Source organism: Protopterus annectens, chromosome 5.part0, assembly GCF_019279795.1.
Source record: "Protopterus annectens isolate FY-2018-M chromosome 5.part0, PAN1.0, whole genome shotgun sequence".
In the NCBI taxonomy this organism is placed as follows: Eukaryota; Metazoa; Chordata; order Ceratodontiformes; family Protopteridae; genus Protopterus; species Protopterus annectens.
In genome coordinates, this window is record NC_056735.1 from 1,745,743,248 (window position 1) to 1,745,765,024 (window position 21,777).

General features: G+C 45.6%; 1 protein-coding gene across 1 annotated transcript in view; it reads right to left on the reverse strand.

Annotated features, from left to right (window-relative positions):
* The window catches only part of MORC3 (MORC family CW-type zinc finger 3), a 2,525,474-nt gene that overhangs the window by 586,315 nt on the left and 1,917,382 nt on the right, over positions 1–21,777 (reverse strand). The gene's annotated exons all lie outside the window — the stretch shown is intronic.

The following is a 21,777-nucleotide window of genomic DNA, read 5'->3' on the forward strand; positions in this document are numbered from 1 at the left end:
CAGCTTTTACATAAGGTTTAACTGTCAGCTAAGTTGGGAATTGCTGATTGAGAGCCCAGTGTCTGTTATTCTTAAAGTGTATTAGTTCTGGTTTAAGCACTTGGGCTTCAGGCCAGTTATTTTACATTAAGAAGGTTTGTGGTCTGCACTCTTGTGGGAGAAGAGGCTGGACTCTGCCCTTCTGAGCTGGGAATTTCTGGTTAAAGGTTTATAGTGCCTGACTATTTGAACTGTATCTTACTGAAATTGGTACACCTTGTTTGCTGTAGCATAGACTAGATCCAGGCCTGCTGAATCTAGCTTTGTTTACATGCTTGTTGTTTGTTTGCTTGTTATTTCCCTGGAACGCTAATTCCACCTAATACTTGGCTTCTCAGCGCTTCTGTGGATCACTAGTGATATCTGCATTGCTTACTGTACTTATTTCCTTGTTTCACTTGAAAGAAAGTTACTGTTTGTTGTTTTTGCATTTAAGTTACCTGTAACTTGCTCACTAAAGCAATTATATAAGTCAGCACTAAAAATTAAAAGCACTACACCCTCACTCCCCACTGGCCCTGGTTTTCAATTAAGGAATTCCCAATATTATTCTAGCATGTCCAAAGGTGAGTTGAAAATCTCCTCTCCGGTCCAGCTGGTGAATCTGGGATTCTTGAGGCAATGTTCAAGTAAAACAGGAAACCAGTAGGTAAAAAACTTTATGTAAAACAGCAGAGCTTTCGGATACAATCCTTTATCAATACTAATCTTGAGGCAATGTTACAACTGCCTCATGTACACAGACAACCCTCTCCTCCTCCCAACAAATTCCAACACATGTGAGAGATGCAACCATATAGCCAAACTGGAGGCTAAGCTCTCTCAACTCAGTACTGGCACAACCAGTCAGGAGGAGAAGGAAACCACACTCACTGTAATTCCAGTCTCACATAGACCTATCACGACAGCAAACCAAACACATAATCACACAAAAACATACTCGGAGGCTCTAAATAAAGATCTGCCGAAGCAGCAGAGACCTCCAAAGCAGACACCCAAGCAGCCGCTACCCCAAAACAAAACACGTGCAACACATATCTCACAAAGCCAGTGTGCCGAAAGTACAGTTTTATACCTACCATAAATGTAGATGTTAGAGTGCTAATACAGCTGCAGTCATAACAGATGGGTTCTCCTGCCATCAGGCGGGTCCTTGGTCAACCAAATTCCAAAGTCTAGGTCCGGCGTCGGTTGTCGTCGCTTCTTCCCTGACGTCAGTGTGACAGGGGTATAAAAGAACCAGCCGACGCCATTTTCTTCAGTCTTTCTTGCCCCAGATGTCAGGTGCCCCCAGAAGGAAGGCAATACATAAAATAATGTAATAATGCAATGCAATATAATCAAAAAACAGTAGTTGTAAGCAAATACACCATAAAAGAATACCCCTAGAGGGGAAGGTGGGAGGGAAACCTGGACTGCAGCTGTATTAGCACTCGAACATCTACATTTATTGTAGGTACAAAACTGTACTATGTTCATCGTGCATACAGCTGCAGTCATAACAGATGGGTAGAATCCCAAAGCTAAGAAAGGGGTGGTAGGCACTAGGTGGAGCTAGGAGGAGCCAAAAAGCCCTGCAAGACTGCAGTGGCAAAGCCTGCTCTAGACTTGGAGTATAATGGTAGGTTGTAGTGCTTAGAGAAGGTATGCACAGAACTCCAAGTGGCTGCTTCTAAAATATCCTTGGTAGGAACTCCTCTGAGGAAGGCTGCAGAGGTGGCTGTGGCCCTGGTGGAATGAGTTCTAATGCCTGTAGGTACAGTTTTGCCATGAAAGGAATAGCAAAAGCGTATGCAGAGGGCTATCCATTTTGAAATTGTCTGTTTGGATATTGACTTTCCTTGAGCTCCTACCGCATAGGCCACAAAAAGCTGTTCTGATTTTCTGAAAGGCTTTTTTCTGTCCAAATAATAACGCAGTTGTCTGTGGATGTCCAAGGAATGCAGTAATCTCTCCCCTTTGTTTTGAGGATTAGGATAAAAAGAACGTAAATGTATGGCCTGATTTAAAGCTACCATGGATACCACTTTAGGCATAAAGGACGGATTGGTACGTAATGAAACTCTGTCCTGATGGAAGATGATGAAAGGCTGGACAGCCATAAGAGCCTGTAGTTCTGAAACTCTACGAGCTGAAGTGATAGCCAGAAGGAAAGCTGTTTTCCAGGACAAATATTGTAAATCTGATGAGGCAGCTGGTTCAAAAGGGGGCAAAGTCAGTTTTTCCAGAATGAAATTAAGATCCCAAGCAGGTATTGGTTGTTTTCTTGGAGGTCTTAAATTCTTAGCTCCTCTGAGGAACTGCCTTAATAGAGGGTGAGAGAATAAAGGTGGATCAGTGTTGTATTCTGCAGAAATGGCTGAGGCTTGGATTTTGATGGAGGAGAAAGTACAGTTTTGTACCTACCATAAATGTAGATGTCCGAGAGGTATGCATCTGCAGTCCTAACAAATGGGTTGTCCTGCCTCAGGCAGCCCTTCGGTCGGCCGGATTCCAAAGTCTGGGTCTGGCCTCGGCTGATGTCGCACTTCACCCAACGTCATAGCTGCTGTCAATTGGGTATAAAGGCATCAGCCGACGCCATTTTCCTCAGTGTTGCTTGCCCCAGATGCCAGGTGCCCTCTAGGAAGGCTAAATTTGGATAAATGCAAATGATTCCAAACAGTAGAGAGCAAATAAAAGTAAACAGGTATATACATATATATATATATACAAACAAATACACCATAATAGATTCCCCCAGCTAGCTACAAGATGGGCAAATACCCTAGGAGTACCACAGAGGGGAAGGAGGGAGGGTAATCCTGACTGCAGATGCATACCTCTCGGACATCTACATTTATGGTAGGTACAAAACTGTACTATGTCCTTCAAGGATGCATCTGCAGTCCTAACAAATGGGTAGAATACCATAGCCAAACTGGGGGAGGAGGTACTAAGAAGATTATGGTGTAGTTAAGATTCCTTGCAAAACAGCAGTGGCAAAACCTGCTCGGGATCTGGAGTATAAAGGTAGATTATAATGCTAGGCAAATGTATGCACGGAGCTCCAAGTACCAGCCTCTAAAATGTCTTTGGTAGCCACTCCTCGTAAAAAAGCTGTAGTAGTGGCTGTAGCCCTTGTGGAGTGAGGTCTGATGTTTTCTGGAGTTGTCTTTCCATGAAAAGAGTAACAAAATCTAATGCAATTTCCTATCCATTTTGAGATAGTCTGTTTTGAAATTGCTTTTCCTTCCATTCCTGTTGCATATGCTACCAGAAGCTGGTCAGTTTTTCTATTGCTCTTGGTTCTGTCCAGGTAGTAGCGAAATTGCCTGTGCACATCCAAGGTATGTAGTAGTCTTTCCCCCCTGTTCTGTGGGTCGGGGAATAATGTAGGTAGGTGGATTGCTTGGTTTAATGATACCCTGGAGACCACCTTTGGCATAAAAGTAGGATTAGTTCTCATGGACACTCTATCCTGATGGAAGATAAGGAAGGGCTGCACTGCCATTAATGCCTGTAATTCAGAAACCCTTCTTGCTGATGTGATTGCAAGCAGGAAAGCAGTTTTCCAAGATAAGTACTGTAATTCTGCTGTTGCTGCTGGTTCAAAAGGGGGAAGTGTCAACTTTTCTAACACAAAGTTCAGGTCCCATGCAGGCAATGGTGGCTTCCTTGGTGGCTTTACATTTTTAATTCCTCTCAGAAACTGCCTGAGTAGAGGATGAGAAAAGACTGGAGGATCCATGTTGTATTCTGCTGAAAATGCTGATGCATGAATCTTAATGGAGGAGTAAGACAGGCCATTGTGGAAAAGCTGTGCTAAATATTCCAGGATGTTAGCTACGTTTGCCAATGATACATTTTCTCCTTTTGCTGCACTCCAAATGAGATATCTTTTCCATTTTGCTGAAAAAGTTTTCCTTGTTGAGGGTCTGCGAGCCTCCAAGATAATGTTTTTAACCCTTTGAGATAAATCTGGGTTATTTTGTCTTATGTAATGCTCCAAGCAGCTAGCTGCAGTGTTTTCAAGTTTGGATGCAGGATTTTGAAGTTGTTCTGTGTTAGCAGTAAAGGAACTAGGGGTAGAGGCCATGCGTGTTCACGAGACATACTCCTCAGTAGCGGGAACCAATGCTGCCTCGGCCAGTCTGGAGCTATCAGGATGATCCTTGGGTGATCTTCTTTGATCTTCAGTAGCACTTTGTGCATCAAAGGAAGAGGTGGGAATGCATATGCTGTCAGGTTTTCCCAACTGAAGGATAGGGAGTCCACCTTCCAAGCAAGTGGGTGGTATGTCCTTGTGCAGAATTTTTTCAATTGGTGGTTGTGTGGGGATGTGAACAGGTCTATTTCTGGTAGTCCCCATTTCCTTGTAATGGATTTGAAGATGTCTGGATGCAGCATCCATTCGTGGGCATCCGTGGTAGTTCTGCTTAAGAAGTCTGCTAGTATATTTTCTTTTCCTGGCACAAATATGGCCTGGAGCTGAATGTTGAGGTTCAGGGCCACATTCCAGAGGTCCATTGCCATCCGGCATAGAGGATATGAATGTGTGCCTCCCTGTTTGTTGATATACCACATAACTGTGGTGTTGTCTGTCCTTATCAGCAAATGACCCTGTTGAAGAAACGGTCTGAATTGCCTGCTTTACTGCCAGCATCTCTTTTTGATTTAGGTGTAGGTTCAGCTGGTCTTGAGTCCATAAGCCTTGTATGCACTTGTCCACCATGTATGCCCCCCAACCGAGGTCTGAGGCGTCCGTGGTGATAGTCTGGCTTGGGTGAGGGCTGTGGAAGGGCAGTCCTTTGTTAAATTGACAGGCCTGAGCCCACCACTGGAATTCTTGCTTCAGGCATGGAATTATTGGAATTTGGGTTTCTAGGCTGTGCTTGTGCTGAGACCATAAATTCCTTAGGTACCATTGCAACTTCCTCATATGTAGTCTGGCATGTGGAATCAATATTATGCAGGATGCCATGTAGCCCAGGGCCTGCAGGATTTTCCTTGCTGTAAGCTGGTTTTGCGTTGTTAATGCCATGAAATAGAGTGGTAGTTGCTTCTGCTTTCCTGCTGTGAGGAATGCCATTTGGTTTGATGTGTCCAGTTCTGCACCCAAGAAAGTTATCCTTTGGGATGGTATCAGCCTTGACTTTTTTATGTTGACTGTGTATCCCAGGGCTTGCAGTAGGTGAATAACCTTTCTCAAATCTTTTGTTAATTTGTTTTTGTTGTCCGCTTGTAACAGGCAGTCGTCCAGGTATGGATAAATTTGAATTCCCTGAAGCCTGCAACGAGCAATTACTGATGCCAGGCATTTCGTGAATACTCTGGGCGCAGTAGATAAGCCAAAAGGCAATGCTGAGAATTGATAATGCTCTGAGGGAAGAAGTTCCTGTAGGGTCAGCATCTTGAATTTTGGAACAATGAGATATGTGTTCAGAGCGGACAGGTCGAGAATAGGTCTCCATTGGTTTTCCTTTCTTGGTACCAGGAAAAGTCTGGAATAAAATCCTTGTCCTTGTTCCACAGACGGTACCTTTTCTATAGCTCTCATCCTTAGTAAGTAGTCTATTTGTTCTAGAGCGTTTGTCTTTTGGTTTGGAGGTAGGTTTGGCATTCCTCTCTTCCTTGGTAGAGTATGGAAGTGAAACCTGTAACCTTTGTCTATTGTCTGTAAAATCCATTTGTCTCCTGTAATGTAATGCCAGTTTACTGAAAATAAGGCTAGCTTTCCGCCTAAGGGTGCTTCTAGTTGTTCCCTGGTAGGCGGTTTCAGAGCCAAGTCACTGTGATTGTCCTGTGGAAGTGGTAGTGGCTGGATCTGTGGCCGTACTTCTCTGGTTGTTAGGCTGCCACTGACGTCCCCTGTAGACACCTCTGGATTGACCTCTGCCTCTTGGGCGCCTATTTCTGCCTCTCTGTGCTCTGGTGGTGTCTGGAAAGGACCAATTCTTGGAAGGCTAGTTCCTACTAAACCTCGGAGGCTGGACCTGTAAGAAATCCTTGACTGTCTGGACAGATTTCGCTTTTTCTTCCACCTTCTTCAACACTTGCTGTGCAGGGGAGCCAAACAAACTGTGTTTTTCCAAGGGAGCATCTAGGAGCTTTGACTTTACATGGTCTGGTAAGGATTGCTCTTTTAACCATGCATGCCTTCTGATCACTGTACCAGTCATAGCTGATCTAAAGGAAGTCTCCAGTGCATCATAGCCGCATTTTAAGGAATGATTACTGACCTGCTGAGTGTTATGTACCAATTCCTGAAGGGACTTATGGTCTAAAGGTTCAGGAGAGGACAGTTTTTTAGTTAGCTGATCTAACAAAAATTCCTGATACTGAATCATGTGGAACTGACAGTTTAAGGCCCTAGCCGAAAGAGTAGCAGAAGTATAAAATTTTACCCCATCTCTCTAATGCCCTAGATTCTCTTTCAGAGGGGAGGGGTTTTTTGGCAGAGGCAGCTGCTACAGCTTTGGGGCCTTGTGAAATAGTTTCAGGATCTGCAATAGGAGCCTTATACAAGTGATAATGTGTGTCCGGAACCCTGTAGTATCTGTCGGGCTTAGCAGGGGCCGGAGGAAGAGAGTCAGGGGCAGTACAAGCATCATTAAATGCATCATCCACAACTGTAAGTACTGGAGGAATGGCTAAAGGCCTATGCTGTGGCAAATGTAAAAAGGTCCTAAGCCTTTTCCTAGAGTCTGAAAAATCCTGGCCCTGCCATTGAAATTGTTCTCTCATAGCATGCAAGGTTTCCCCAAAAGAAAATTCCTCAGGAGGAGAGGCAGAAGGAATGGAGTCTTCTGCATCAGAGTCCTCATATGGAGAATAAGGGCCTTCTGGAGGATTTGAATTTTCTGAATCATCAGAGGAGTAATCTGTAGAAACTGTCTCAGGGGGCTCTGCTCTAGGCCTCTTCTCTGGAGGGGGATGAGAGGTCCTGTCAGGGTGAGGCTGGGATCCCCTGATCAAAGAAATGAGATCCTCTACTAGACTAAGCATTTGAGTACTAGAGCTAGGCCTGTGAGAGGGGGTTTTAGCAGGCACGGTCTTTGAAGATTTAGCTGCTTTAGCCCTAGAAAAAGCCTTAATTGACATGGATGCAGGGGGCCTAGCAGCTCCACGTGCAGGAGTAGATATATCTAAAGGGATAGTATCTGATAAATCCTGAGAACCTGTAAGAGCAGGTGGAAATTCAGTAGCAGATTCAGCCATGCTGGATGAGGCCTTGGTTGTAGGAGGCATGCTTTCGGCCGAAGGAAGAACCGAGGACTCGGTTTCAGCCGAAACCGAGACACTCAAGTTGGCTTAACCGCGGTTTCGCGAAACCGCGGACCGAATGTCGGTCCTTTTCCTTACGCTTTTAGCTAATTGTGAAGTCGAGTCTCTGACGGCATGTTCTAAGCAAAAGCGAGCGAAAAACTCCTCTGCAAACTCCGACCGACGTCTAAGTGTCCGTCGGTTGAAGGAAGCACAGGCTAGACAAGCTGCTACGTCGTGGTCTGGGCCTAAGCAAGGTAGGCAGTAAGAGTGGAAATCTTTATGAGGTATTTGTTTCCCACAAGTTAAACAGTTATTCACTTTTTCTGACATCGGCTGAGGCAAGAAAGAGTCCCCAACGGGGTACTTAGCTTTTTAGAAGTCTTCGGTAGTAGCAATCTCTGGTTCTGACCGACCGGCACTTGCGAACAGCTTCTGCTTCGGGCGCCACGCGGCAAGAAAGACTGAGGAAAATGGCGTCGGCTGATGCCTTTATACCCAATTGACAGCAGCTATGACGGGTGAAGTGCGACATCAGCCGAGGCCAGACCCAGACTTTGGAATCCGGCCGACCGAAGGGCTGCCTGAGGCAGGACAACCCATTTGTTAGGACTGCAGATGCATCCTTGAAGGACATCGAAAGTCCACTGCTTAGTAGTTCAGCCAAATATTGTAGTATTTGAGGTAAATTCAGTTTTCCAGGGCACTGGCCCTTTTTCTTATTCCAAACACAAAAACGTTTCCATTTTGCAGAGTAAGCTTTTCTAGTTGATGGCCTTCTGGCCTCCAAAATGACATCCTGCACCTCCTTGGAGAGCAGGGCCTGCTGTGATGTTAAGGAATCTTCCATGCAGCTAGATTGAGTGTCTTCAGCTGACTGTGAAGAGTTTTGAAGCTGTGCTGAGTCAGAAGAAGAGGCATTAGAGGCAGGGTCCATGGTGGGGAATGCGTCAGGCTCCTTAGTAGTGGGTATCAGTGTTGCCTTGGCCAGTCCGGAGCAATGAGGATCATCTTTGGTCCATCTGCTCTGGTCTTCAATAGGACTTTGGGCAGCAGAGGAAGAGGTGGGAAGGCATAAACTGTCACTGATGTCCAACTTAAAGAGAGAGCGTCCACCCTCCAGGCCTTTGGATGGAAGATCCTTGAGCAGAATTTTGTCAATTGATGATTTTTGTGGGAGGCAAAGGGATATATGTCTGGCCTTCCCCATTCTTGGATTATTTCGGTAAAAACTTTTGGATGCAACTTCCATTCATGTGGATCTGTCATATTCCTGCTTAGGTTGTCTGCCAGCGTGTTTTCCTTGTCTGGCAAGTACTGTGCTTGTAGCTCCATTTGTAAGTCCATGGCCATGTTCCAAAGTGACATGGCCAGTCTGCATAGGGGATAAGAATGTGTTCCTCCCTGCTGGTTTATGTACCACATAACTGTGGTGTTGTCTGTTCTTATCAATAGCTGACCTGGTTGTAGAAGGTCCTTGAAGGCTGTAATAGCATTTATCACTGCTAGCATTTCTTTTTGATTGATGTGAAGGTGCTTTTCTTTTTGGGTCCATTTGCCCTGAATGCACCGGTCTGTCATGTGCACCCCCCAGGCGTAGTCCGAGGCGTCTGTTGTGATGACTTTATTTGCTTGAGGCTTGCTGAATGGAAGACCTGTGTTTGTTTGGCATGCTTGAGCCCACCACAGAAATTCCTTTTGCAGACATGGAATTAGTGGTATAATTGTTTCCAAACTGTGGCTGTGTTGAGACTATATGTTTTTTAGGTACCATTGTAGTTTTCTCATATGCAGCTTTGCACATGGGATTAGTAAGATGCAAGATGCCATGAATCCCAGAGCCTGCAGGATTCTCCTTGCAGTCAGCCTGGTGCAATTTGTCAGTGTTCTGAAATATTGAATTAGTTGCCCCTGCTTCTCTGGCGTGAGGTAGGCCATCTGGGTGTTTGTGTCCAAATTGGCACCCAGGAAAATTATCTTCCGAGAGGGTATTAGTCTTGATTTCTCTTTGTTGACTGTGTATCCTAGAGAGTTTAATAACATTATTACATAAGCCAGATGTTTCAGAAGAATGTGCTTGCTGTCCGCTTGGATCAGGCAGTCGTCCAAATAAGGGTAAATTTGTATCCCTTGAAGTCTGCAGTAGGCAATTACTGATGCCAGGCATTTCGTGAATACTCTGGGTGCAGTAGATAAACCAAGGGTCAATGCAGAGAATTGATAATGTATTGAACCTGCAAGAAATCTAAGGTATCTTCTGCAATTTTGTCTGATTGGGACATGCAGGTATGCCTCCTTGAGGTCCAATGTTACCAGCCAAGACTCCTTGCCCAGCATGGGAAGAAGTTGCTGTAGAGTGAGCATCTTGAATTTTGGTATGAGTAGGAATGTGTTTAGGATGTAAAGATCCAAAATAGGTCTCCAATCTTTGCCCTTCCTTGGCACCAGAAATAGCCTGGAATAAAAACCTTGACCTTGTTCGTGTGTAGGTACCTCTTGAATAGCTTTCATGTTTATAAGATCTGAAATTTGCTTTTGTGCCTCTGCCCTTTGATTGTGTGGCAGGTTTGGCATGCCTTTCATTTTTGGAAGGGTATGAAAATGGAATTTGTAGCCTCTGTTTATAATGTTCAGGATCCATTTGTCCTTTGTGACAATATGCCAATTTTTTGAGAATAGTGCCAGCTTTCCTCCTAAGGGTGCTGCCATTTGAGACCTGGTTGGCATGCAAAGGGGAAAGTCATTGGTTTTGCTTTCTGAAAGATTGCGAGTTGTCCTCACCACCTCTTTGTGTAGGAGCCTGCCATTGTCTGCCTCTGTACAAACCTTGTGTTTGTCCTATGCCCCTCGGGCGCCTGTATCGGCCTCTTTGGGGTCTGTCTGTGGCAGGAAAGGACCAGTTTTTGGAAGGCCAACTTCTACTAAAACGTGGGGGTTGAACCTGCAGAAATTCTTTCACAGTTTGCATTGATTTAGCCTTTTCCTCCATTTTCCGTAATACTTCCTCAGCATTTGCCCCAAATAGTACATCCTTTTGAAGAGGGTCGTCTAGTAATTTAGCTTTGACATGATCAGGCAAGGCTTGTTCCTTGAGCCAAGCATGCCTACGTATGACTGAGCCTGTAACAGCAGCTCTACATGAGGCCTCTAGAGCATCAAAACCACATTGTAAGGTATATGTTTACCCACTTGTTCTGCACTATGCATCAAATCCTGACACTCCATGTCTGGTTGTTCAGGTTGTGACATTTTACTTTTCAATTGAGATAACAGAAACTGTTGGTATTTTAGCATATGAAACTGACAGTTTAAGGCCCTCATGGATAAGGTAGCCGAAGTATATACCTTTTTTCCCCACCTTTCTAAGGATCTGGAATCTCTCTCGGAAGGCAATGGGTTTTTGGCAATGGAGGCCTTAACTCCCTTGAGCCCCTGTGAGATGGTTTCTAGGTCAGCAGCATGGCTTTTGTATAGAAATTGGTGCGAGTCAGGAACCCAGTAATACCTGTCAGGCTTAACTGGAGCTGGAGGGAGAGAGTCCGGGTTAAGGCAGGCCTCCGAGTAAACATCATCTAGGATGTCCAGGACAGGAGGTATAGCCAGAGGACTGTGCTGGGGTAACAAAAGAAATTCCCTATGCCTTTTCTTGGAATCTGAATAATCCTGGCCTTCCCAGTGGAAGTGCTCCCTTAAGGTATGCAGAGTTTCACCAAATGAGTAATCCTCAGGGGGGGATACAGAAGGAATAGATTCCTCTGCATCAGAGTCTTCAAAAGGAGAGTAAGACTGTTCCTGATAATCAGAGTGCTCTGAAATAATGGAGCCCTGATCAGAGGAGGGGGAATCTTCCTCCACTCTGGGTCTTTTGTCCGGAGGTGGCCGAGAACCTCTGATTAGAGTAATTAAATCCTCAGCCATTTTAAGCATCTGTTTCTTAGGCATGGGGCCTGGAGATGGGCCCTGTGTAGCTGGTCTCTTAGGGTGCATGGTAGCTTTAGACTTGGTGAAAGCCTTGATGGAGAAAGAAGAGGAAGGTCTGAAGACACCATGAGTGGAGGTGGACCTGTCCACATTCTGTGTTTCAATGCCAAGCGTGGCTTCGGTATCTGTAATCAGGGTGTGGGCCGAGGAGCCTGCGACCTCGGGTACCGGAGACACCGCCAAAGATGCGTCGTCGGTAATCAGGGGCTGCGTAGGCGCCTCGCTGAGAACCGGACCACGTGTAGTCGGCTTTGGCGTGGTGTCGGTAGAGGCAGCGGACCTCGAGTGTCGGTCCTTGTCTTTGCGTTTTTTAGACAAAACCGGAGTCGGAGTATCCGACGACATAGTATAGTTAAATGCTTTCCCAAAATAATGCTGAGCGAACTCCGCCCGACGCTTAATAGTGCGTTTGCTGAATGTAGCACAAAAGCGACAGACCGAGACGTCGTGGTCTGGGCCTAAACAAGGTATACAGAGGGAATGGAAATCCTTATGCGGTATTTGCTTCCCACAAGAAATACAATTATTAACTTTGTCTGACATCGGTCTGAGGCAAGAAAAAGTTTCCCCAACGGGGTACTTAGCTTTTAAGAAGACTTCGGTTCCAAATTTTTTGTAATCACAGGAGCTGGCCGACAGGCACTTGCGAACTGCTTCTGCTTCAGGCACCGCGCGGCAAAAAAGACTGAAGAAAATGGCGTCGGCTGGTTCTTTTATACCCCTGTCGCACTGACGTCAGGGAAGAAGCGACGTCAACTGACGCCGGACCTAGACTTTGGAATTCGGCCGACCGAGGACCCGCCTGACGGCAGGAGAACCCATCTGTTATGACTGCAGCTGTATGCACGATGAACATCAGTCACAGCCCTTAAGACTAAACAACACACCTGATACACTTGTAATAGGTGACTCTATCGTCAGGCACACTGACGTCCCGCTCACCAGGCTGAACAAGGAGAGGGTCACGGTGAGGAGCCTGTCGGGCACTAGGATCCGCCACATAACACAAGCACTCAGGTCACTCCAAGGCAAGTACAAATATGACTCAGTCATTGTCCATGCTGGTGTGAATGACCTGAGACTTACCTCCCTGGACTACATGAAGAGAGACATAAAGGAGCTCTCTGAGCATGTACCCAGGCCGGTATGACCCTGACCTTGAGTAGCATCTTACCCTCACCAAGAATGATGCCACAATATGAAGACAAGATGATCAATTTCAACAATTGGCTTAAGTACTTGTGTCATTCAAAGGGGATCCAATGCCTGTCAGCTTGGGATGATATGCTCAACAAGCCATGACGCTTCGCTAGGGACGGCTTGCACCTGTCACCCCTGGGCTTTCGGATATTGTCAAAGGCTCTTGCTATCCCCATAGTGCCTTTTTTAGGCAAGGCTCAAAAGACAAACCCACCTCCATAGGTATCACAAGGGATAAGAAACTAAGAGTAATGCTACTCAATGCCAGAAGTCTAAACCTCAAGATGCACGCACTCGAAACTCTCCTTAGCATGGAGAACATCGATATCTGTGCAGTAACAGAAACCTGGTTCAGGGCTCCCGAGAGCACCCCAGCACTACCAGGTTATACCTCATACCATGCTTTTCGGCCCCAAAGCTTGGACCGAACCACAAAAGGAGGGGGAGTATCGATATTCGTCAAAGATACCCACACCTCCAGGTTGGTGGCAAAGCACGAAGCATCAGAGACTATCCATGTGCAACTAACAGTGCGTAAAACTGCCTTCCAGTTTATAGCCTGCTACAGACCACCCTCCCAAACCCAGGAACCCCACTCGGCCTTCCTGAGAACACTGGAAAATATGAAGGTCTCTCCAAACACCATTATATTGGGCGACTTCAACTACCCAAACAGACTGGGAGCATTACTCTAGCTCCAACACATTAGCCAAAAGGTTCCTAGAATTTATAAACTCAAATGCTATGGAACAACTTGTTACCACTCCCACAAGAGGGGAAAACATACTGGACCTGATCATCACCAACATGGGGACTCTATGCTCCAGACCAGAAGTGTATCCCTCACTGGTAAGATCAGACCATAAACTAATCTCACTGGATATACACATCCCGACCTCACCCCCTGCCCAGAAAACCACAGTGAAAAACTTCTCTAAAGCAAATTTCACACTCCTCAAAACTGAGGTGGAATCCTTCAAAGCCCACGGGCCTGTGGAAAATACGGCCCAGACCGCAGAATCCTTTATAAATGCATTCTATGAACACCTTCAGGAATGCATGGATCATGCGATCCCAAATAAAACCAAGACCCAATCCTCCAAAGGCAGACGTCCTGTCTGGTGGACCCCAGCCATAAACAAACTATACAATAGACGGAGGAAGCTACTAAATGATAGAGCAAAATCCCAAAAAGGGAAGGCATCACTGATCAGTATTAGCAAAAAACTACGGGCACACATAAAATTGTCTAAGGCCAGCTTCAAGAGAAAAATTGCACAGGACACTAAGGATAATCACAAGGCTTTCATTAGTTATGTTAGGAACCTGGGTGGTAATTCCCAGATATGCTCAGAATTAGTCAAACATGATAAAAAATACACCGAACCCACAGACATTGCCAACATCCTAGCTGACAGGTTCAGCGCAAACTTCTCCCCACCAAAAGGGAAAATATCTATCCCAGCAGAGTGCTGCCCCCTTGACATCTCAGATGCTCAAGTAAGAGCCGCCCTCTCCAAAGCAAAAAACACAGCATCAATGGGACCAGACGGTGTCCCGGGCTGCGTCGTACATGAACTCCAAGAAGAGCTAAACCCAAACATAAAACTACTGTTCAATCTCAGCCTTACTACAGGATATGTGCCCAAAGAGTGGCGTACAGCAACAGTGGTCCCTCTCCATAAAGGTGGTGCCTCAACGGATCCTGGAAACTATTGCCCCATAAGCCTGACTAGCTTGGTCTGCAAAGCTATGGAAAGCATCATCATGGACCTCATAAATAAAGATATTGGGGACCTACAAACACTGGATCCTACCTAGTTTGGCTTTGTTAAAGGCAGATCCTGCCTCTTAAACCTGGTTGATTTCTTTGAAACAGTCACCAAGGCCATTGACGAGGGGAAGGTGGTCCACACAGCCTACCTGGACCTCGCAAAAGCCTTCAATACAATACCCCACTCGGGCATTATTGATAAGCTCACCAGCTTAAATATAAACCCCTATGTCACTAGATGGATTGCAAATTGGCTCAAGGACAGAACCCACATGGTTAGAATTGCTGGAGCCATGTCAGACTCCAAACCAGTTACAAGTGGTGTCCCACAAGGCTCAGTCCTGGGACCTCTCTTGTTCGGTATATATTTCTCGGAGGTACAGGCCAACACGGAAGGACTGTGGCTGACCAAGTTTGCAGATGACTGCAAACTGGGCGCCATAATCGACTCTCCAGCCGACACAAGCATCCTCCAAAAGTGCCTCACAGAAACAGACAACTGGTGCCACAGCCATGGCCTGAAGCTAAATGCCAAAAAGTGTATAGTCATCCCCTTTGGCAAAAACAAAGTGCCCACAAATTACCACATAGGTGGTAATCCATTAAGTACAGAAGAAGTAATTAGGGACCTGGGGACCCAAGTTGATAGCAATCTCTCATTTGACAACCACGTGGCCAAAGTGGTTAGAAAAACATTTTATATAGCCCACCTAATCATGAAGAGATTCACATCTAGATCAGGGGACGTCATCGTGCCTCTTCACTCATCCCTCATCAGGCCCATAATTGAGTACAATGCCCCTTTTGGGATGTACCTTACCAGACACCTGCAGCAACTGGAAAGACCCCAAAAGTACCTCACCAAGAGGATCAAAGGGCTCAAACAGATGCCATATGCTGCCCAGTTAAAGAAACTCCAGCTCTACTCAGTGGCATACCACCTGTTCAGAGGAGATCTGTGCCGGACCTATAAAGCCATGTCCAACCCGGAATTAATGGACATGCTGCACCTCAGAAAATCCAAATCCCATCGAGCTACGCGCTCGAGAGACTTGAACCTCAGCACTGAAATAAATAGGACATGCTGGAGGGACAGATTCATAACCCAGCGGCTCCCTTCACTCTGGAATAAAATCCCAGTCCAGGTTAGGCCGAGTCCCTCATTGACTCTCTTCAAGAGGAATCTTGATGAGTGGATGGGAGATCGTAGGTTTACCCCGGGTATCACTTCTGTGTCACTGTTAGACAGAGGCACAGTATACTAACCTCGAAAAAGGGCATAGCAAAATAAATTTAAAATGGGTGGCGAAAGCCAAACACATTCTGGCTAGGCTTATAAATGCCTTAGGGCAGATAGCCTAGTATGAACCTATGAACCTATACATACACACACACATATATATATATATATATATATATATATATAAATAAATATATATATATATATATATATATATATATATATATATATATATATATAGGTATTGCATTCAGCAGCTCTAACAACGGATAAAAACTTTTAAAGAAAATACAAACATGTTAATGTCATTCTTATGGTATCCTAAAGAGGTGAGAACTGCTTACAGAAATCGTATAAGATGATGTGAGTATGGTGATATTAGCTTCCCAGATGTAGAATCTTGTTCTATTACTGATAAGCGGAAAAAATGTGGAGACTTTTCAGTGTGAAAACAAAACTATAAACAAAAGAAGCATTGAAATGTAGAGATACCAATCCACACTAACGTTTATTGCACCAAATACACTTACAAAAGAAAGAAAAAAAGTACAGTTTTGTACCTACCATAAATGTAGATGTCCGAGAGGTATGCATCTGCAGTCCTAACAAATGGGTTGTCCTGGCCTCAGGCAGCCCTTCGGTCGGCCGGATTCCAAAGTCTGGGTCTGGCCTCGGCTGGTGTCGCACTTCACCCGACGTCATAGCTGCAGTTCTTCGGGTATAAAGGCATCAGCCGACGCCATTTTCCTCAGTGTTTCTTGCCCCAGATGCCAGATGCCCTCTAGGAAGGCTAAATTTGGATAAATGCAAACGTTTCCAAACAACAGAGAGCAAATAGAAATAAACATGTATATACATATATACAAACAAATACACCATAATAGATTCCCCCAGCTAGCTGCAAGATGGGCAAATACCCTAGGAGTACCACAGTGGGGAAGGAGGGTGGGTAATCCTGACTGCAGATGCATACCTCTCGGACATCTACATTTATGGTAGGTACAAAACTGTACTATGTCCTTCAAGGATGCATCTGCAGTCCTAACAAATGGGTAGAATACCATAGCCAAACTGGGGGAGGAGGCCCTAATAAGATTATGGTGTAGTTAAGATCCCTTGCAAAACAGCAGTGACAAAACCTGCTCGGGATCTGGAGTATAAGGGTAGATTATAATGCTTGGCAAATGTATGCACGGAGCTCCAAGTAGCAGCCTCTAAAATGTCTTTTGTAGCCACTCCTCGTAAAAAAGCTGTAGTAGTGGCTGTAGCCCTTGTGGAGTGAGGTCTGATATTCTCTGGAGTTGCCTTTCCATGATAAGAATAACAAAATCTAATGCAATTTCCTATCCATTTTGAGATCGTCTGTTTTGAAATTGCTTTTCCTTCCATGCCTGTGGCATATGCTACCAGAAGCTGGTCAGTTTTTCTATTGTTCTTGGTTCTGTCCAGGTAGTAGCGCAATTGCCTATGCACATCCAAGGTATGCAGCAGTCTTTCTCCCCTGTTCTGTGGGTTGGGGAAGAATGTAGGTAGGTGGATTGCTTGGTTTAAAGATACCCTGGAGACCACCTTTGGCATAAAGGTAGGATTAGTTCTCATGGACACTCTATCCTGATGGAAGATAAGGAAGGGTTGCACTGCCATTAATGCCTGTAATTCAGAAACCCTTCTTACTGAAGTGATTGCAAGCAGGAAAGCAGTTTTCCATAAGTACTGTAATTCTGCTGTTGCTGCTGGTTCAAAACGGGGAAGTGTCAACTTTTCTAGCACAAAGTTCAAGTCCCATGTAGGCAATGGTGGCTTCCTTGGTGGCTTTACATTTTTGATTCCTCTCAGAAACTGCCTGAGTAGAGGATGAGAGAAGACTGGAGGATCCATGTTGTATTCTGCTGAAATAGCTGACGCATGAATCTTAATGGAAGAGTAAGACAGGCCATTGTGGAAAAGCTCTGCTAAGTATTCCAGGATGTTAGCTATGTTTACCAGTGCAACATTTTGCCCTTTTGCTGCACTCCAAAAGAGATATCTTTTCCATTTCGCTGAGTAAGTTTTTCTTGTTGAGGGTCTGCAAGCTTCCAAGATAATGTCTTTAACCCTTTGAGATAAATCTGGGTTATTTTGTCTTATGCAATGCTCCAAGCAGCTAGCTGCAGTGTTTTCAGGTTCGGATGCAGGGTTTTGAAGTTGTTCTGTGTTAGCAGTAAAGGAACCTGGGGTAGAGGCCATGCGAGTTCCCGAGACATACTCCTCAGTAGTGGGTACCAGTGCTGCCTCGGCCAGTCTGGAGCTATCAGGATGATCCTTGGGTGGTCTTCTTTGATCTTCAATAGCACCTTGTGCATCAAAGGAAGAGGTGGGAATGCATATGCTGTCAGGTTTTCCCAACTGAAAGATAGGAGTCCACCTTCCAAGCAACTGGGTGGTATGTCCTTGTGCAGAATTTTTCAATTGGTGATTGTGTGGGGATGCGAATAGGTCTATTTCTGGTAGTCCCCATTTCCTTGTGATGGATTTGAAGATGTCTGGATGCAGCATCCATTCGTGGGCATCCGTGGTAGTCCTGCTTAAGATGTCTGCTAGTATGTTCTCTTTCCCTGGCACAAATATTGCCTTGAGCTGTATGTTGAGGCTTAGGGCCACATTCCAGAGATCCATTGCCATCCGGCATAGAGGATATGAATGTGTGCCTCCCTGTTTGTTGATATACCACATAACTGTGGTGTTGTCCGTCCTTAACAGCAATTGTCCCTGTTGGAGAAACGGTCTGAATGCCTGAATTGCCAGTTTTACTGCCAGCATCTCTTTTTGGTTTATGTGTAGGTTTAGCTGGTCTTGAGTCCATAAGCCTTGTATGCACTTGTCCAGCATGTGTGCCCCCCAACCAAGGTCTGAGGCGTCTGTGGTGATAGTCTGGCTTGGTTGAGGGCTGTGGAAGGGCAGTCCTTTGTTCAATTGACAGGCCTGAGCCCACCATCGGAATTCTTGCTTCAGGCATGGAATTATTGGAATTTGGGTTTCTAGGCTGTGCTTGTGCTGAGACCATAAATTCCTGAGGTACCATTGCAACTTCCTCATATGCAGTCTGGCAAGTGGGATCAAAATTATGCAGGATGCCATGTAACCCAGGGATTGCAGGACTTTCCTTGCTGTAAGCTGGTTCTGCGTTGTTAATGCCATGAAGTAGAGTGGAAGGTGCTTTTGTTTTTCTGCTGTGAGGGATGCCAGCCATGTAACCCAGGGATTGCAGGACTTTCCTTGCTGTAAGCTGGTTCTGCGTTGTTAATGCCATGAAGTAGAGTGGAAGGTGCTTTTGTTTTTCTGCTGTGAGGGATGCCATTTGATTTGATGTGTCCAGTTCTGCACCCAAGAAAGTTATCCTTTGGGATGGCAACAGCCTTGACTTTTTTATATTGACTGTGTATCCCAAGGCTTGCAGTAGATGAATGACCCTTTTCAAGTCTTTTGTTAATTTGTTTTTGTTGTCCGCTTGTAGCAGGCAGTCGTCCAGGTAAGGGTAAATTTGAATTCCCTGAAGCCTGCAATGAGCAATTACTGATGCCAGGCATTTCGTGAATACTCTGGGCGCAGTAGACAAGCCAAAAGGCAATGCTGAGAATTGATAATGCTCTGATCCTGCAAGAAATCTGAGGTATCTTCTGCAATTTGGTCATATGGGGACGTGCAGGTATGCCTCCTTGAGGTCTAGAGTTACCAGTCAAGACTCCTTGCCCAGCATGGGAAGAAGCTGCTGTAGAGTCAGCATTTTGAATTTTGGGACAATGAGGTATGTGTTCAGTGCGGACAGGTCTAGAATAGGTCTCCATTGATTTTCCTTCCTTGGCACCAGGAAAAGTCTGGAGTAAAATCCTTGCCCTTGTTCCATAGATGGTACCTTTTCTATAGCTCTCATCCTTTTTAAGTTGTCTATTTGTTCTGGAGCATTTGCCATTTGATTTGGAGGTAGGTTTGGCATTCCTCTCTTCCTTGGTAGAGTATGGAAGTGAAACCTGTAACCTTTGTCTATTGTCTGTAAAATCCATTTGTCTCCTGTAATGCAATGCCAGTTTACTGAAAATAAGGCTAGCTTTCCGCCTAAGGGTGCTTCTAGTTGTTCCCTGGTAGGCGGCTTCAGAGACAAGTCACTGTGATTGTCCTGTGGAAGTGGTAGTGGCTGGGTCTGCAGCAGTACTTTGCTGGTTGTTAGGCTGCCACTGACGTCCTCTGTAGGCACCTCTGGATTGACCTCTGCCTCTTGTGCGCCTATTCCTGCCTCTCTGTGCTCTGTTGGAGTCTGGAAAGGACCAATTCTTGGAAGGCCAGTTCCTACTAAACCTTGGAGGCTGGACCTGTAAGAAATCCTTGACTGTCTGGACAGATTTTGCTTTCTCTTCCACCTTCTTAAGCACTTGCTGTGCAGGAGAGCCAAACAAATTGTGTTTATCCATGGGAGCATCTAGGAGCTTTGATTTTACATGGTCTGGTAAGGACTGCTCTTTTAACCATGCATGCCTTCTGATCACTGTACCAGTCATAGCTGATCTAAAGGAGGCCTCCAGTGCATCATAGCCGCATTTTAAGGAATGATTACTGACCTGTTGTATGTTATGTACCATTTCCTGCAGAGACTTTCGGTCTAAAGGTTCAGGTGAGGACAGCTTTTTAGATAACTGATCTAACAAATTCCTGATACTGAATCATGTGGAATTGACAGTTTAAGGCCCTAGCAGAAAGAGTTGCAGAAGTATAAACTTTTTTACCCCATCTCTCCAAGGCCCTAGATTCCCTTTCAGAGGGGAGTGGGTTTTTGGCAGAGGTAGCTGCTACCGCTTTGGGGCCCTGTGAAACAGTTTCAGGATCTGCAAAAGGAGCCTTATACAAGTGATTATGTGTGTACGGAACCCTGTAATATCTGTCGGGCTTAGCAGGGGCCGGAGGGAGTGAATCAGGAGCAGTACAAGCATCATTAAATGCATCATCCACAACTGTAAGTACTGGAGGAATGGCTAAAGGCCTATGCTGTGGCAAATGCAAAAAAGTTCTAAGCCTTTTCCTAGAGTCTGAGAAATCCTGACCCTGCCATTGAAATTGTTCCCTCATAGCATGCAGGGTTTCCCCAAAGGAAAATTCCTCAGGAGGAGAGGCAGAAGGAATGGAGTCTTCTGCATCAGAGTCCTCATATGGAGAATAAGGGCCCTCAGGAGGGTTTGTATTTTCTGATTCGTCTGAGGAGTAATCAGTGGAAACTGGCTCAGGGGGTTCTGCTCTAGGCCTCTTCTCTGGAGGGGGTTGAGAGGCCCTATCAGGGTGAGACTGGGATCCCCTGATCAAAGAAATGAGATCCTCTGCTAGACTAAGCATTTGTGTACTAGAGCTAGGCCTGTGAGAGGGGGCTTTAGTAGGCACGGCCTTGGAAGATTTAGCTGCTTTAGCCCTGGCAAAGGCCTTAATTGACATGGATGCAGGGGGCCTAGCAGCTCCACGTGCAGGAGTAGATACATCTAGGGGAATAGTATCTGATAAATCCTGAGAAACTGTAAGAGCAGGAGGAATTTCAGTAGCAGATTCAGCCATGCTGGAAGAGGCCTCGGTAGTAGGAGGCATGCTTTCGGCCGAAGGAAGAACCGCAGACTCGGTTTCAGCCGAAACCGAGACACTCGCGGTTGGCTTAACCGCGGTTTTGGCCGAAACCGCGGACCGTGAGTGTCGGTCCTTTTCCTTACGCTTTTTAGCTAAATGCGAAGTCGGAGTCTACGACGGCATGATATAAGCAAAACCGGAGCCAAAAAACTCCTCGGCAAACTCCGACCGACGTCTAAGCGTCCGTCGATTGAAGGAAGCACAGGCTAAACAAGCTGCAACGTCGTGGTCTGGGCCTAAACAAGGTAGGCAGTAAGAGTGGAAGTCTTTATGAGGTGTTTGTTTCCCACAAGTTAAACAGTTATTCACTTTTTCTGACATCGGCTGAGGCAAGAAAGAGTCCCCAACGGGGTACTTAGCTTTTTAGAAGTCTTCGGTAGTAGTAATCTCTGGATCTGACCGACCGGCACTTGCGAACAGCTTCTGCTTCGGGCGCCACGCGGCAAGAAAGACTGAGGAAAATGGCGTCGGCTGATGCCTTTATACCCGAAGAACTGCAGCTATGACGTCGGGTGAAGTGCGACACCAGCCGAGGCCAGACCCAAACTTTGGAATCCGGCCGACCGAAGGGCTGCCTGAGGCCAGGACAACCCATTTGTTAGGACTGCAGATGCATCCTTGAAGGACATCATTAAACGCTTAACGAATTATCGTGTTTTTC